General features: G+C 43.2%; 1 protein-coding gene across 2 annotated transcripts in view; it reads right to left on the bottom strand.

The window, feature by feature from the left end:
* The window catches only part of CSRP2 (cysteine and glycine rich protein 2), a 43,093-nt gene that overhangs the window by 19,950 nt on the left and 4,313 nt on the right, over positions 1-18,830 (bottom strand). Inside the window, exon 1 of one of the 2 annotated variants that reach the window (XM_068276643.1) lies at positions 1,226-1,256. The exons of the other annotated variant lie outside the window; for it this stretch is intronic. The gene's annotated coding sequence lies outside the window, so the exon portion shown is untranslated. Of the gene's footprint in view, positions 1-1,225; positions 1,257-18,830 lie in introns of those variants that run through there. 2 annotated transcript variants of the gene reach the window in all.

The raw sequence follows: 18,830 nt of genomic DNA, 5'->3' as shown, positions 1-18,830 counted from the left end.
AAAATAACGTTTGTGCATCAGAGTCATGATCAGGTAAGAAGGGCAATTCTAACTGAAACTTACACAGCAAATTATCCCCAAAAGGAGGTTCTAAATCTTTCCAACTCTATCCAAATAAAAAAACAGTTTTGCATGCTGTATAGGTGTGTAGGTGTGTACCTGCACAATAACGGTCATCAGTGGGGATCGGGACCTGATCAATTTGGCAAGACTACCTGGCACAAGTGTTGGACTTGTTCGTCTCAAACCTGCACAGCACAGCCAATCGGGCACGGCCATTTCTGCCTGAGCCGATCGGAAAGCTGATACTACACCTGCGCAAGAACGCAGATTGGAAATATTGCAGCACGCTACTGCTCCTAGCTTGTAGGGGGGGGGGGGGGGGGGGTAGGGAGGTTTCGTGGGAGCCAGCACTGGATCCACCGAGGCTCAAGAGGATGGGGAGAGCCTCATTAGGATCCTGAGGCTTCCTCCTCCAGAGGAAAGTACCCCACAGGAGCACTTTTTTCTTACAGACTTAAAGCCGCATCTACACGCGTAGATGCGGCCGCGATGCTCCTTATCAATCGAGCCGCTGATGCGGCTTGATTGATAAGATCTGACAGGACGGATCTTGCTTCCGCCGATTCCCTGCTCGCTCCCCGCTAGGGGACAATGGCAGGGAATCGAGCGGAAGATAAGCGGCGCGGCGACGAGCGGCAATCGAGCGGGTATTGATGCACGCGCAGGGACACGGCGGGCACGCGGAAGAGGTGATCCGGCGGCTAATCGAGCCGCCGGATCGCTGCAATGTCCCATCGTGTAGATGGGGCTTAACATAGGCTAGCCACACTATCATAAGTTCTAGGAACTAGAAAAAAAACAACGACTCATTGTGCTTAAGGGGGTTAACAGGCTTACTTTCCTTTTCTCCTTGGAGGCTTATCAGGTGCTGTAATAGGTTGTTGCTAACTTGCTATATATCTGACTACAGAGTATTTCTGTGTGCAGGTTACAGTGATATTAATGTATTTTCAAGACTGCTTGGATAATATATCATTTTACAAGATAGCACCTTCTGGTATATTGCCTGATGATTGGGAGGCTGGAGGATTATGATTTTCACAAGGGTGAACATTGCTTTGGGTAAAAGGCAGGTAGGTTAACATTTCATGGCACACAAAAACCTATGCAGTTAATACAGGGGCCTTTGGAAAAAAATTTTTTGCTTATTATTTTGAGTTACCTGTTTTGGTCTGATTCTGTGCAGTTGATAACTGTTAAAATAAGATACATTTGATTTTTCCTTGAAATGTACCTTATAGATACAAACCAGCACTAAGCAGGCAAGAGCTGACACAAAATCTCTTGGAATTATGACCTTCAATATCTACAGTGTTGCTCAAGGTTTGCCCTCACGTCTTGCAGAAATAACTATCAATTGAATTCCCTTGAAAATGTGCCACTTGTAATGAACATACCTTAGCTTCATTGTAATGAATATAGCTTCCTGAGCTTTGGCTCCAGTCTGTGGAGCATGTGCAAGGTTTCATCGTAGTGTGGATAAGATTGTCAATTGATAAAGTTAATATCAATTGATAAAGAGAAGCCTATTAGCAAGACATACAAAAGCACTTCCCATGAGTCAGTTAAAAGTAAGCCAAATGAAAACACCACCCATCAAATAGGAATGATTATTCTAGGATGTTTTGTCTCTATAGTTACTGGTGTGACTATTACGCCAGCACAAGGTACAATCCCATGTACTAAGCATCTCATTTACTCAATACAATACAATACAATACAATAACATTTCTATAGCGCTTTTCTCCCATAGGACTCAAAGCGCTTAGGCTACTCAAGAACTAATGTCTAACTCACCGATCATCTCCACAGCAGAAAAGGAACTGAGCTATATTTAAAACAGGAAATTTATCACCAAAAAAGAAGGCAGATGCTGCCATATGTGAGGATTTCCTTACATTGAATCCAGCCCTTAAATCAGTGTTCCCCACTGTTTATTTATGTGCTAGGGATTCACATTTGGTGTAGACCACCCTCTGTTCCCTCAACTGAACACACATTTCAGTGACTACATGTGAGTGTCCAGCATGGAATGTTCCATAAACACTGCACAGACATGACTGCTGGGCTGAGTAATAAAAATAAAACAAATGGACACTTTACACAAGGTTTAAACCTGTATTATATTTTTATTCTAAATAAACCCATAACGTGTCAAGTTCTTGAAAACTAAAATACTAAACAGAACTTGTGAAAAAGACACCCAAAAAAATAAATAAAAATAAATGAAAGTTATCAGTTCCACAAACTCAACTGAAAGCTACAATATATCCAACACTTGCAAATCAATCATAAAAGTATAATTTTTGGGCAATTATTACATCTATTTTTGGGTTACTGAAATGAAACACTAGTTCCTCCATTTAACCTAAGGGTGCGCACACACACATCCAACTTGGATTGGACAATTTTACCACTTCCAAGTAGTAGGAGAGCCTACAGATTTTTAATACTATGAACAGAAGTGGTAAAATTGGCCAATCATTGACCAATCAAAATTGGATGTGTGTATGCATCCCAATTTAGTGTGTGTGATTAACTTATAGGACAACTAAAGTCAAGGGTATATGAAGGTTACTACCGGTATATTTATTTCTTTTTAACCACTTGAGGACTGCGGTGTTAACCCCCCCTAGTGACCAGGCTATTTTTACTTAATTGGGCCACTGCAGCTTTAAGGCAAAGCTGCAGGCCCGTACAACTCAGCTCACAAGTGATTCCCCCCTCCTTTTCTCCCCACCAACAGAGCTCTCTGTTGGTGGGGTCTGATCGTCCCCACATTGTTTATTTTTTTTTAATACATATTTATGTTTGTTATTTTTCAATAAACTTTAATATTTTTTTTTTTAAACTTTCCCTCCCTCCCTCTCCCCTGCTGGCCAATCACGCGATCGGCTGTCATAGGCTTCTGCCTATGAGAGCCGATCGCTCTCATCCTCCAGGGGGACAGCCGTGTCACACGGCTGTCCACAGTACAGCGCTGCTGCTGATCGCAGCGCTGTACAAAGCAGTTAGACGGTGAATCCGCCGTCTAGTAGTCTCCCGAGCGGCGATCGCCGTACGGAGACTGAAGGCGGGGCAGAGCTCCGCTCACCCGAGCAGGAGATGCGCGCGCAGCGCGCGATCTCCTGCTAGCCCCATAGAGGACAGTTCATGCCAATGGTCGTGGAGTGGTCCTGGGGTTGCCGCACTGCTTACACCAATTGGCGTGGAGCAGTCGGCAAGTGGTTAAACAATACCAGTTGCCTTGCTTTCATGCATTGGTATCTGAATCCCACACCTGAAACAAGCATGTGGCAAATGCAGTAAAACTTAATTTAATTTAAATAATTAAGTGATATTACAGTACTGGTACTGCAGTGTTGCACTGTTGACAGGACAAAGTGTAGGAGCACAACCTATGCAGTGCAAACTAGGCGTTTTGTGCTGCAGCAGATAGCGGACTAGGTGTTGTAGCAACACTGCAATGAATCACTTTTCTTTTTGTGAATTACTTTTACACCATCAGCTCTTCTCTGTAGGTCTGGAAAAAAAACAACATAAAACTAGGATGGATGGAAAGTCTACAACTACTAATGATGTGATCCAGTGTTCTAGAATTTGTTGGCAAGCAGGAGCAGCTGCAAGATTAACATTCTTTTTAGCAACTATTTGGCGAAACTACCAAATAGCATCTGACCTAGATCATAGAAAATTGATTTGTGTTAGAATAATGTCGGCTACCCTAAATGAAGCGCATACTGGGATCTTCTGTTAGCATTTTTAAACTATGCTCAGCAAGGCAGCCGTTATGAGGTGTCAGTTACTTTTCACTACAGCAGACCAGTGTCAGGCAGGGAACACACTTGTCTTTCAGTTTTCTGCGCGCGTTTTCCTGCATACTTTTTCTGCACACCAATTGTGTTTCTATGCAGGAAAACGCACCCGTTTTTTTCACAGCAGCTGATGTAGTTGATAGAGAAAACTGCCAAAATGTGCAGAGTCATCATGCAGAATGTCAGTTTTTTTTCTGCGCGCGAACAACACAGTAAGTGTGCACTACCCCATTGATTAACATGAGTTCTCAGTTTTTCTGTGCAGAAAACGTACACGAAAACAGTCAAGTGAGTTCCCTGCCTTAAAGCATGTGGGCAGTTTTTTCATAATTTATTTATAGGGGCTAAAACACAAGGGTGATACTGTATTTAGCAAAAGATGATACTACCAAAGTGAGGGACTGACTGCTAAATATATGTAACCATAGTCTAACCATGGGGTAAAGCAGAGCACAGCAGCAGATGTTTATTAATAGCACAGGGGCACTTGTTTACACACTATATTATGTCTACAGGGACACTGGATGGAATCCGTAAAAACACTTGTGAAATCAATGGCTGCACCATGGACATGTTAAGGAGTTGATAGACAGTGGGGATGGATATCGTTATAGTAAACCTTGATTTAGTAAACCTCTGGTCATGGTAAACAGTCACCAGGTCCCAGCTATGAGCCTGTAGAAATATACAATGTATGACAAAATCTGATTTAGTAAAACTATTTGGCCAGGTCCCTTAGGATTCCTTCTATGGGCCTGTTCACAGTAGTGCGTACGCAAGGTATTTTGTGTAATGCAACTTGCATCTATCTCTCTCCCTTCCTCTGTCCCTCTCTCTCTCTGCACCACTTGTCATGTGACTTCAGAACATTGGTAACTGTTCGTTCAGTAGCATAAACATGAACCTCCACCAACAAGACTAACAGCTATTTGCTTCTGTCTGCCACACAAGGATTTTTTTTTTGTAATTTAAAGAGGAACTGTAAAATAATAATGAATAAAATTGCAGCACGGTGGCATAGTTCTTAGCACTCTCGCCTTGCAGCGCTGGGTCCCTGGTTCAAATCTCAGCACAGAATTTCTCAGTAGGGTTTCTCCAGGCACTCCAGTTTCCTCCTACATATGATCTGCATGCTTGTTCGGGGTCTATGGCTAAAAGTATTAGAGGCAGAGGATTATCAGGACACCTGTGGAACTTGCATTGTGTAAAAGGAAATGTCAGCTTTAATATACTGCTCTTCAGGTGATTAAAGTGCACCTGAGACAAACTACGTTTACCTTTATATACTTCCTCCAGCCCTCGAGGCCACTTGGTCCCTTGATGTCTCCTCAGGCCGCTCCTGTCCCCCGCTGGATGGCCCGGTACTGTGGCCGAGTCGCGCTTCATCGCACTTGCATGGCCCTGCCTTGCGCTCCTGTGGCTGGGAGCGTCCTGCACAGAACACTCCTGGCTGTGGGACCCTGACAAAAGAGTGTGCTGCTAGGCATGCGCGACAAAGCGCAACTTGGCCAGAATAGTGGTCTGTCCAGTGGGGAACAGCAGCAGGCCATGGAAATGCAGAGGGCCGATAGGCCTACAGGGGGCTGGAGGAAGCTCCAGGCGATTAGAAAACCTGAGACGTAATTCGCCTCAGGTGCACTTTAAAGTTCATCTGAAGAGTGGGATATAAAGGCTAACATTTCCTTTTACACAATGCAAATTCCCCAGGTGTCCTGCTGATCCTCTGCTTCTAAAGGTGGCCATACACTGGTCGATTTGCCATCAGATCGACCAACAGATAGATCCCTCTCTGATCGAATCTGATCAGAGAGGGATCGTATGGCTGCCTTTACTGCAAACAGATTGTGAATCGATTTCAGCATGTAACCGATCACAATCTGTGAAGCTGCCGCCGCCCCCCTGCATGCATCACCTGATCCGGCTGGCGCGAGTCCCCCGGTCTCCGCTGTCGTCTTCTCCGCTGGGTTCCGGACCGGCTGGCTTCACTTCTTTCTGTCCAGGGAAGCTTAAACAGTAAAGGGCTCTCTACTGTTTAAACTTCCTGCCGAGACAGGAAGTTCAGTGAAGCTGCAGCCCTGGAGCCCAGAGCAGAGAAGAAGACAGCGGAGACCGGGGGAACTTGTGCCGGCCGGAGCAGGTAATGTATTGCGTCGGTCGTCGGGCATTCGAACACCGCTATCGACACACTCCTGACCCGCCGGCGATCGAGCAAAATCTTCCGCACGGACGGATCGACGGGAATCGACGGAAACGATTGATTTCGGATGGAAAATCGTTCTGTCAGTGCTTGCGCAACGATTTCACAGCAGCTTTGATCACAGTGATCGAATCTGCTGTATATCGGCGGGAAAATCGTTAGGTGTATAGGCCCCTTAATACTTTTAGTCATAGACCCTAAACAAACATGCAGATGAGAGGTTTCTCACAGAAGTCTGACTGGATTTTTTGCATGCTTGTTTCAGGTATGTGAATCAGACACAAGTGGTATTGGTTAAAAAGAAAGAATTATGGCAGTCATCATATATGCCTCTCTCACTTCAGGTGTCCTTTCATTGATTACTAAAATATTTAATAGCTATTATTATTACTTAAATATCAATTTTTTTTACTTTATACAAAAAAATATACCGCCCACTCAAAACATCCCTAAATGTTGTCTTGCTGCCTACTGTGAATTAGTTACCGTATCTCAACCTTGGGCTTTAGGTTTTCCTTTTAAAAAGAATAAAGTTTATGGAGAATTGTGTGATACTGAGATAGGCCTGAAGCGGTTTAAATGTTAACAAAAGAATAGACATTAGTATGAAAAGAGTGTGCTAGGGAACATTGTGTAATAATAAAAGAAAGCAAGAACACACCTGAAACAATAACAGTACTGCATGTACAAGTGCTGTATGAGCAATACATTAACAAACCACATACTGTTTAAAGCGGACCCAAACTAAACTTTTTTTAATTCAAAATATTTAGTTGCACCACTCTGACACATACAAGGATAAATAAACACTCCAAGCCTATGAGCATTTCAGTGCATGCTTTTCACCCTTCTCTTTTCATAACTAGGGTTATACAGGTGGCAGCCATTAGCAATTCCTCCTTTGCCGGACACCACCTACTCCACCAGTTTGCCGGATTCTGTCCCTGCAATATGAAAGGAAGGGAGGGGTTCCTCCAATAAATGTAAAATATTTTATATTTGTCATCGTGCAGCTGAAAAAAGGCTGCTATTTATTATAATAATTCAGAAAATAGATTTTATTTCTGAAATCTTGTATTTTTAATTTGGGTCCACTTAAAGGTGCTTCTCATAGATGATGCCAGATGGAACAGCATAATAGGAGTGAAACAGTCAGCAAGCAGAAGGTGGTACGCAATTCATTACCCGGGGTTCTGCAAGATTGCCTGATGAAAATGGGGTGGAGGAGTGGAGGAGCAAAGGAGCTTGCTTTAAATGATGCTGCCTCCTACGTCTCTGCTTTGTAATACTTTGATAAATAAAGTACATGACATACTTTATTGTTGAGTCAGGGGCTAAGCTGGAGATCATGGGGCCCCATGGCAAAATTGTGGTGCCCCCTCCACCAAAGAAAGAGTTATAAGGCACCTTTGTGCCCCCCCCCCCCCACCAGTATAGTTAGGTAGCCAGTAATGACCACCATATAGGTAGCCAGAAGTACCCCCCTCAGTATAGGTAGCCAGAGAGCCCCAGTGTACGTAGAAAGAGAGAAAGCCCTGTATAGGTAGCTCCCATACCAGTCTATAGCTAGCTGCCGGAGTCAATGTAAGTAGGCAGAGGGTCATTTTGCGGGTCGTTTTTGTTTTTTAAATAACCGTAAAGTCGCAGCAAAATAGCCACGATGGCGCTGCGATTTTAATGCAAGTTAATGAAAGACTACCCACAAAACTCTCTCTAGTGTGTCATGGCCCTTAGTCTTACTGGACAACCCCACTTCAGCTTGGACTCACCACAGACAAAGTAGGTTGTGTCCCCACATTTTCATTACAGAGTTTGGAGCAACTCGGCTAAATAAGATGGCTGGAAAACATCCAGCGAGGCACCAGCTTGATTTATCAGCCATAAATAATATTTAAAGCAAATTCTTTTTTTTGCGAGGGGGGAAAAAAACTAAGTCTAATAAAAAGTGAAAAGAAACTGGTACATAGAATTCCCTCAGTGGAGGCCTGCAAACATGAAAATGAACTTGTGACTCCTCCATGATGGAAGAAACACACTTTTGTTTCACCTATTGCAGGGCTGCACCAACCCCTGTCCTCGGGGGTCATATCCATGCCAGTGTTTAGCATGGACGGAGAAATAGCAAAATGTGTCCTACTTGAAGAACCACATCTTTCCTGATTTAGTTCCATCAATTAATTTGAGCTGTGCCAAAAATATGTGAGGTCGGGCAGTAGAAGAAAAGCGTTTGGTTGTGACAAAATGAGCCGCTGGGAGCCATCCATGCGAACTGGCCCTAAGGCCTCTTTCACGTGGGAACTACAGGCTTGTTGGGCAGTTCAGCCTCCCATCTGCTTGTGTGAAATGGACCTAAACACTAAAATCCTATTTACGGTAACCACTTATAAAAACCAAGCAATCTTAAAATAGACCTTCATTAATAGCCATTAGTTCCAAATCCATTTTAATCCTGGTAGGTTTCTCTGTGACTAGAGTACGGCTGCAGCTTGAACAGACAAGATCTGCAAGTTATAATCAGGTCAGATGTAACATAAGTGCACATTTCACCAGATCACCAGCAATGTGATACTGTTACTATAGGGCAGGGGTGTCTAACTCAAATACAAAGTGGGCCAAAATGTTACACTGGGACCTAGTCACGGGCCAACCTTAATTTCTACTGGCCACCTTCCTCCCTTATAAAGTTCTTAGGTGGCCCCTCTCCCTCCCCTGCACAGTTCCCTGGTGTCTAGTGCTTTCCCCTTCCATCACCCATATGGCTTCCCAGCTGTTCCAGGGCTTCACCTCCAATATAACTTGCCTGGTGGTCTAGATTGGGCCAAACTTAATGCAAAGTGGGGTAACCACTTGAGGGCCAAATTTAATGGCTCTGAGGGCCAGATTTAGCCCATGGGCCGGAGTTTGACATGTATGCTATAGGGGAATTAATATAAATCTATAAAACAAGAACCCCCTGTACTTTGATGCCTTGAACTGTCTCTATGAAATGGAATCAAAACTAACATTGCTATGGTATAGATTGCTCTATCATAAATGGCAGCGATACTAAACTGTGGTAAACCAAGTAATGGAAAACACCAAGCATAGGCCTGCTGAATTATTTTGCAATCTGACCGTGGTAAAGAAGTCATGCCATGCATGTTAAGTAAGCACTAACTTTGTTTTCCAGAAGGCAGCAGTGTTCCTCTCCAAGCTCTAAAGACCGGAACAGCAGTAGCAGTGCACATACTAAAAAAATAGGGAAGGTTTAATAGGAGGAGACAGACTGCCTTACTTCCCAGAATGGTACAAGGACTGCTGGTGCCAAGGGAAGAAGTACCATTCTCACTTTGCTTTGTAAATTAGGTGATGGATGGTGACTACACATGTAAATATGAATGGGAAACTGGAACAAGACAGGAATCTGTAATAGGACACCATCAGTGGGAAGGTTTGTAGAGATGCATTTAGCTGGTTTATGTTAATCACACAATCCAGGTCTGACAATACAGCAGTCACGCTCCTGAGGGATTCCTGGATTCTGACATACACGATATTGCCTAATGAGACAGAGCTGGGTGTTCTGAGCATCTGAGCACACGCTGTACTTCCTGAATGTTTCGAATAAAGTAAACCTGAGGTAAAAATAAACTTAAAGATAATTGTATAAATCCTCCTAGATAACACATCAATTCAAATAGCTCCCGGTTAACGAACGACATAGGGACTATAGGTTCGTTCTTAACCTGAATCTGTTCTGTGCCCCCTGTTCCTCCAGTGTCCCCCTCTGTGACACCTCTGCACTCTGTGCCCGTTTATATAAGTTTAAAAGCCATTTTTTCTTTGAATTTTTAAAAATCGGTTTTCTAAAAAACTACAATTCCAATTTTAAATTTTTTTTAAACTTGTTCCCATGGAAACACAGAATCCATGCCGTTCGTATCGGCGGGTTGTTCGTAAGTCGGGGACTACCTGTAGCTTATATAATTTTAGCTCTGGGACACTTGAAAGACTGTGCCATTGAGCAGAGAAAATTAAACAGATCTACATTTTACATTTTTAAACCTCAAATAAAACTGTTGGAGATTGTATATATACAAAAATAATCTCGTCACACATCACTCTCAGGTACACTGAATTCTGTAGGGAATTTAGCGTACATGTTAAAAGGGCTCCCGATAAAAAGGACTCCAGAGATAGCCACTAGTAGAATATCGGTAAAATTACTGATATTCTACCAGTTAATTTCAGCAGTAAAAATATTGGTAATCTTTACTGATATTTTACTATGACCTAACCTTACTTTAACACTAGCCCTTCCTGTTGATGCCTAAAGCTAACCAATCCCTGTTGGCACTGCCAAACCCTAAAACCACTCTGGTGGTACCTAATATGGTTCCCCCTGATGCTCCCCAACCCTAAGGACCCCCCCCCCCCTTCCTGCCAATGCCAAACCCTAAAACTCCCCTGGTGGTGCCTAATATGGTTCCCCCTGATGCTCCCCAACCCTAAGGACCCCCCCTTCCTGCCAATGCCAAACCCTAAAACTCCCCTGGTGGTGCCTAACTTTAAAACACCCCCATGCCTAAATGTACATACACACATCCAACAAAGTGCATGACCAACACCATGACATGACCAAACCCACGAAAAACTGTTTACACATCTTGTATTTTGCGCACAATGACCAAATGAATGACAAACTCATTAACATACTGCACACACAAGTGAAATGATGGACTGCACAATATGGCAGCATTAAAAACAAGTGCATCAGGCAAATTAGGTTGTACACACACGGCCAACTGCATGATATCAGCATAACAATAGTGTAAGTTTATCCACCGAATGGATCGGGCAATCCAGTTGCTCGTCTAGTCGTAATTATGCCACACATACACAAGCCTGATTGTCGTCCAACAGACCAAAATCAGACGACAATCAGGCGGTTTGATTGAGCATGTATACGGACCTTAACACTAAGGGCCTGTTTCTACTACACGCAGATTGGATGCAGAAAAACTGATTCCAATGAATGCCTATTGGAAAATCTGCATCAGAAAAATTGCATTTAGTGGAAACAGGCCCATAGGGATTAATTGGAATCAGTTTTTCTGCATCCATTCTGCGTGCCCTAAGGCCCTGCCCCACCCGGTACCCTTGCCTGTTGATCGGCAATACCTAAATGATGTAGTTCTCCTTCAAACTTAGTAATCTCACCCCAAATGTAAACGACCACCTCTTAATGTCTAACCCTACCTCCCCCATATCTTCAAAATTAATTGTTGCCCAATGCCTAACCCCCCTCCATCTAAGCCCAATATCCTAACTGTAGTTGCTACATACAACGCCCCAAGGATTATAGCATACACCTATCTCCTAAAATAGTGCCTACATCCAAACTCCAATAGTCTCCTTCTGTTTTCCTTATTTTCAGGTGTTTGAAAAGCAGGGCCCACTACAAGCACTTTTGCAATGCTGCAACGGTGGGACCCTATGAGGGTGGTTCCATTAAGGAAATCACAATGCTTGCGATTTCAAGCAAATCACATTTGCGCTGCATGCAGCATTTTCAAAGTGATTTAGTTTTAGGGAATGTAGGAAAAAAAAAATCACATTCCCTCAAAAATTGCTGTGAAAGACTACAAATACTAATGATTAGTGATTGTGATTTGTAGTGGGTCCCAGTCCTTAAAGGAAACCTAAACCAATCATTTCCCCCAAAATAATCACAGCCCCTTTATTGTAGTTGTTAAATAGGCACTAACTTTGTTATCTGATCATTTCTTTTTTTTGTGCCGTCCTTGCTTTCTCCCTCTTTGGTGCCCCCTCAGCATTTTTCACCGATTGGCCAGTTGATGTGCTAGTCTCTGACTTTCAGCATGACCCTCCTGGGTCTAAGTGCCGATGTGTGTCCTTTATTTCAAAATTCAGACACGCGGCTGTTTCTCCTACGCGCACGTCACCTCTTGCGTCACATGCGCGCGTGCTCACGTGATCGCGGCAGTCACTGCACGCTTCCTTCTGCCCGCCCCAGGCGTTCGTGCTTCAGTAAATAAAGCCATCCCCCTGTAATTTGTGGTCATGCGCAGGCTGCGCATGGAAGGTTTGGACGGACGTGTGCACTACTACAAGAAGCTTGTGCACTTCAAACAGTGCACGGGCAGGGGAAAGGGAATTTGCGCTCTGTCAGCCGCTCTGGAAATGAAAGCAGAATGGCTGCAGCGCCATCTTAGGGACCGTTAGGCAAAAACAACATTGGCCGAACAGATGAAAGAAAGGATGAGGAGAGGAGAAACAGACGAACATGTTTAATAATTTCATATTTAAAAAGGTAAGCACTGACATACCATAAGAATGGTTTAGGTTTCCTTTAACCCCTTCACCCCAAGGCGGTTTTTACCCTAACGGACAAGAGCGATTTTCACCTTTCAGTGCTCATCCCTTTCATTTGCCAATAGCTTAATCACTCCTAATCACAATGAAATGATCTATATCTTGTTTTTTTCACCACAATTTGGGCTTTTTGGGGTTAATATTTGTTTTCAGTAATTACTTTCTTTTCTATGCATTTTAAAGGGAAATACAAGGGAAAAAAAAACGAAAAAAAAAAAAAAAAAAAAAAACACACTATTTCTCCAATTTCATCCCCTATGGTTTTAATATAAAACACTGCTACTGTACATAAAACCCACATATTTTTTCTGCCCATTTGTCCTGGTTATGACAAGATTTTAATTATGTTCCTAGTACAAAGTATGGTGGCAATATATCGTTTGGAAATAAAGGTGCATTTTTTTTTGTGTGGCTTTTTTTTCCCCCCACAATTTTCACGTGCACGTGCACCCGCAGGAACGCGCATGTGCACCCACGGAAGTGTGCACGCGCACAGCGGCAGCAGCAGCACTGTCTGACTTATAAAAATGTCCTGGAGCCATTAAGAGGCTCTAGCAGGACGTTTTTATAAGTCAGCATGTCATTAAGTGGTTAAAGGACATTCAATGTGAAAATAAACTGATAAGATAAACAATAGTATCTATCCTCCTCTTCCTAAAAATGACTTTTATATATCCCACAGTTTTATGTTATATTTAAATCTAGTTTTTACTGTTTCATTGTCTCTGCTCAATGACACCTACAATGAAGTATGCCAGAGCTAACATGTATGAACTATTGACCCTTTTTATTGCTCACAGAAGTCATGTACTGCCAGGAAAGTGTTTATGGCTGTAATTACTTATCAGTGAGGGTTAAAATAAAAAAAAAAAAAAAAGGAGTACAGTTCTTATCGGCCACCTCAGCCTACTTTAGTCAAGCGTAGTGATGGTCAAGTAGATGCAAATAACTTCAAGTTGATACAAATGTATGCACATTGTCACAGGAGCCCTAGTGGCTGACCGCACTTAGCCTTCTAAACTGTGTCAGCGCACAGATCGTGCGAACTCTGGTCGCAGTCAATGCGCAGGAACCGTTAAGAATTAGCCGCAGACAACCCAGAAGGGCGCCTGTGAGACACGGGTAATTACAACGTACACACGATTCCACGGTATCTGCCACCACCACTGGTATGGGCCAGTGGACCCGATTTACTGACTGACTAGTCCTGCGAATAAAACGGTTAAACACACGGTATTCTGTCTAGCCAACAACAAACAAACAGTAGCGTATCTTCAGAGACCCGGGATCAGTTCTGTGTGTGCTGATAAGCAGGGTAGCGGACAGTGAATGACTTGGAGAAAGTCGTTTATTCACGCAATATAAATAATTAATATATACAGACAATTATTAAAATCAACAATTATTAAAAACAGTAATAGCCAGTATAAAAAATAAAAGAAGGGAGAAAAATACTTAGTTCCTGGAAAGATGTCCTTTTTGTGGGAAAAATCAGAGTTCTGGGTTTCAATCAAAGTTCAGAGTTCAGACCAGGTGGATGCCAGCATATCCTCAAGCTGGCACCGATGAGTTCAAGATGTTTTCAGGGTGGAGGACACTGAGTTTGGCTCCTCTGCCATTCTTATGCCCCTGATTCAGTAGGAGGGAGTGAGGGCGGGCCCACACACCCCCTTAGAACATGAGATGAGTCCTCCCCTTGTCCTAGGGGACCAGAAATCATGCCTTAACCATATATGGGCTCTATCTCACAGAACCGTACAGGTCAGGGCAGATTTACTAATATTTTCAGGTCTGCCTCGATGTACCCAGCAGCCCGATACCAAACTTGAGGGGTGGGACCCCTGTGGTATCATTAGGGCACTGTTGAACTGCCTAACGGGCAGTCTTTACCTCAGAAGGTTCTGAAATGTTCTCAGAACCAACGCCAGACCGGGCCCTACATGCTCTGTTAGTTTGGAGGGTCTGCCAGCCTGGCAACACAGAAAATATGATACATATAGCCGTTTATGGAATATGATCTACATTTGGGATTGATAGCAGGTCATTTCCAGGCAAAGGCTCTTTGAAGTTTGGGCAGCTAGCTAGGTGTCAGCTCCCCTGCTGGGAGGGAGCCGGAGGGTCTGACTTTTCTCCCAACTAGATTGCTTCTGTCATGGTCTATACCTGATGGATGGGCCATCAGCACAGCTTGAAGCCAGGGACTCTCTGGGCCCAGGCTCATTAGCATATCAAAAGAGCCATCCTGCAGTTCGGCTGATGCTACCTCTCTGCTGGGAAAAGACTCCAGCTGCCCCTACACACTCAACCCAGATTGTATCGATTTGAAGCGCAATCGATGCAGAGAATCGAGTGCGATCGCTTTTCTTCACGGGCGGTTACAGGACGCGCCTGCGGCCCCGCAACCGTCCGTGACACACATTTTTATGCAAATGTATGCAGCTTAAAAATGATCCAATCAAATCCTGCTGAGGTAAAATTCAATTGGTTCATTTTCAAGCTGCATAAAATTTGCATCTACTTGACCACCATTAGTCAAGAGTACCTTATGTATGAACCTTAAAATGTACCTTTACTCTTTCATGCATCCCTGACCCTTAACCCCTCCCCATCTCTCTTTATCCTTCTGCTGTCTCCATACTATCTGGCATGCAGTAGTACAACTGCGTGCACACAACAGTTTAGGTACCCAGAATATTGCACCAGAAAGTCCTGCTATGGACTATATCCTATTGAAGTCTGTATAGTCTGACTTTAGCGATAAGTTTGTTTTAAAATACGTGAGGGCCTTGCAACACTGACAAGGCTCAACAAGATCCACAAGCCAGAACAATGGAACTGAACCAAAGCCTAATTAACTCTATGAGCTTGAAGCTACTTAACCTCTCACAAGCTGTAATGTGTGTGAGGGATTTGTCTCATCCATGCACACCCAGCCAGTGGTTTAATCCTCCCTCTAATTTTCAAATCCAGTACTTAGACGGCCGTGGGAAATGGATTTTCATATGTACTTCAAAACTTTACAAATTTAAAAGAGAAGGGTATTTTTTTGTTGGGAGGGGGGCAGACTCACAATACTCCAATACTCTACTTATTTTGATCTAAAAGAAAAGAAAAAAAAAAGCTAATGTTTACAATCTCTCTGGCCAACGCCTTCCTGCATCCACACTGCAGATGTATGATTTTCCGAACTCACGAGGTAGTCATTATCAAAAATTCTTCTGGTCATCTACACACACAAATCCTACATTAAAATTATATACATTTATTGGCATCTAAAATCCTATAAAAGGTTGATATCTCTCCTCCCCCTTTTTATATTTGCACCCAGCTTTTGGCTTCAGAATTGTCCAAGTAACACACCTGAAACCTGAATACAGCAGTCAGTACAATGAATTAGCATACTTATTCTGGAGCAGGGAATCAGAGTATTAAGGTGGCATAGATGATGGTACTCTTGTCCTGAGGTCCCTGGTTCAGATCTCCTGTTTCCTAGCACATCCCAAAAATGTACAGATAAGGTAGTTTAGATTATCCCTCCTCCAAACTGGAGCTTCTCTGAGGGACAGGAAAGCCAAGCCAGTCTGGAGCACTGGCTGAGCCCATTGTTTCCCAAACTCAACACTCCCTCTCAAAGTTGCGCTGCTGATGGCAAGTATACAAACCTCCATTTGGGCAGCCCTGATGCCCAGAATTAATTCCCCCTGCTTGCCAATAAGTACAATTGGCCCCTAGGATGCTGTTCTCGAAAACTGCACTTTTTTTGTTGTTGTTTATTTACTTACCACCGGCAGGTACGGCTAAGTGGAGGAAGGTAAAAAACAGTAATACCTCAGCGCACCGGTGACAGTAAATATGAAATGGCATTTCCTGCAACTGTGCTGTCACCTCAACAGGCCAGGCCAGCCGATGTAATGAGAATAAGGAGCAATACAGTACCTCTTCCAGCCATGCGTGTGGTTAGTACCTCTCTCTCTGTGCAAAATACAATCTTGCTGTAATCCCGATATCCAGGAGCGCGATAATGCTCTGCTCAGCGTGGATGGGAACTGACCATGTGATCCCCTGGTCAGCTGATGCCCGAACTTCCTGTTACTGGCTTCCTTGCGCTCCAACAGTAGCTCCGTCCCAATGGCAGTGAAGGCAGCAGCGGCGCTTCCTGGCTCAGAGACGGAATTCTTAGACTAAGAATTTTTAATAAAGCACAGGCAACGCGTTTCACGGGTCTGAGCCCGCTTCCTCGGGCCAATAAAAATGCCTTTTAAAATTACACTGTGCTCTGCTGCTCGACCTCTCTGGGCTGGCTCAATAATTATTTATTGAAAGAGGACTTGTAGGAAAAGGCAAAAACATACAGACAAGTTAATTGGCTTCCCCCTTAATTGTCCCTAGACTATGATACATGCACTACACGATGCATACATAGACAAATGACTATGGTAGGGACTAGATTGTAAGCCCCTCTGAGGAACAGTTAAGTGACAAGACCGTATACTCTGTACAGTGCTGCAGAAAATGATGGTGCTATATAAAAATACTAAATAATAACAATAATAGTTGCAAGGCTACTTGTGGCTAGATCAATCTAGCCACAAATAGGCTAGAAAACTTGGAGGTGGTGGTAATGTTATTCCCCCTCCGAGTTGTTGTAACGACACCCAAATTAGTCACTAAGCCAATTTGATCATGTAGTATGAGAGTTTACCTACAAATTCTTTTCATGGTATTCTAAAGGTGCGTACACACGTCAGATAAAAGTCTTTGGAAAATGAAAGATCACAAACCAATTTTACCCCCTTCCATGTAGTATGAGAAGAATAAATGTACTTTTTGAAGAATAAATGTACGTTGCAGTGCCGATCATTCCTGCTCCTTCTCCTTCTTTCAGACCATTATCTGCAGATCTGAAGATCCAACCTGATGGATCTGATCTGCAGATGAATGTCCGTTAAACAAGGTGTGTATGAGATCTGCAGATATCATAGACTATGAATGCATTTTGCAGGAATGGATCTTTTGCAGGAACTGATCTTTTGCAGATAATGATCTGTTTCATGTGTACAGCATCTTTGTGTGCAGCATCTTGCAAAGATTTTATCTGATGGGGAGTTCAGCTCCATAGAATAGACTGTGTAGAGTATGGCTCCCATACTACATGGAAGGGGGTAAAATTAATCTGTGATCTTTCATTTTCCAAAGACTTTTATCTGACGTGTGTACCCACCTTTAATCTGTTGGCCCTCACGCTTAGGGATGATCACAGATATGCACATTTTCAGAGTTGATGCAAATGTATGCAAATATATGCAGTTTGAAAATGGACCAATCAATTTAAACCTAGGCAAAAATTGATTGGTCCGTTTTCAAATTCATACATTTGCATAAAAATTTGCATAACTTTGGGAAAAATTTGCATCTCAGTGATCATCCCTACTCATGCTACATGGAAGTGGTAAAATTTGGCAGTCATAGGCCAATCAACACTGGATGCTTATACCAGGTTTTAGCCTAAAGCTTGGTACACACTTTCAATTATGTTTGGCCGATTACTGACCAATTTTACCACCTCCATGTGATATGAGGGTTTACCTACTCAATCTCCTCATAGTATTCAACATCTGTTGAACCTCATGCTACGTGGAGGTGGTAAAATTGGTCAGTGATTGGCCAATCAAAATTGAAAGTGTGTGCCAGGCTTTAGGCTACGTTCACAGTAGCCATTGCATTGCATTTCCTGTAACAGCAGGAATGCAACAGAAAGGGAAAACGGCCTGGAACTTTACCGGTATGTTGCGTCAGAGGCAGTGAAGCATACAGTCATTGAAAAGTATGGCTCTGTTACCATGTGTGTTTTGCAGTAATGCATTGCATGCAGCATGTTATGATGCTACATGCCAGTAAACTGCAATACACGCAGCCCACTGTGAATGTCCCCTAGGTGGTGCACTGCTGTGCAGCAAGTCGTCTTACAAAACTGCCATGATGCCGCACCACTCTGAACCATTTTATTCCCGGGATCTAAAACTCTATATTGAAAAATACGAAATATACGATCTCCTCTCCAAGGACAACTGAAGTGAGAGGAAAATGTTTATTTCCTTTTAAACAATACCAGTTGCCTGGCAGCCCTGCTGATGTATTTGGCTGCCGTAGTGGCTGAATAATGCCTGAAACAAGCATGCAGCTTATCTCATCAGATCTGACAAAAAAAGTCAGAAAGACCTGATCTGCTGCATGCTTGTTCAGGGTCCATGGCTAAAAGTATTAGAGGCAGAGGATCAGCAGGACAGCCGGGCAACTTGTATTGCTTAAAAGGAAATATGGCAGCCTCCATAGCCCTCTTACTACAGTTGTCCTTTAAAGGAAACAAACTGAAAAGGATA

The sequence above is a fragment of the Hyperolius riggenbachi genome, chromosome 3 (assembly GCF_040937935.1).
Source record: "Hyperolius riggenbachi isolate aHypRig1 chromosome 3, aHypRig1.pri, whole genome shotgun sequence".
NCBI classification, from domain to species: domain Eukaryota; kingdom Metazoa; phylum Chordata; class Amphibia; order Anura; family Hyperoliidae; genus Hyperolius; species Hyperolius riggenbachi.
The sequence above is the reverse complement of the archived record's forward strand: the minus strand, read 5'-3'. Positions and strand labels throughout refer to the sequence as shown.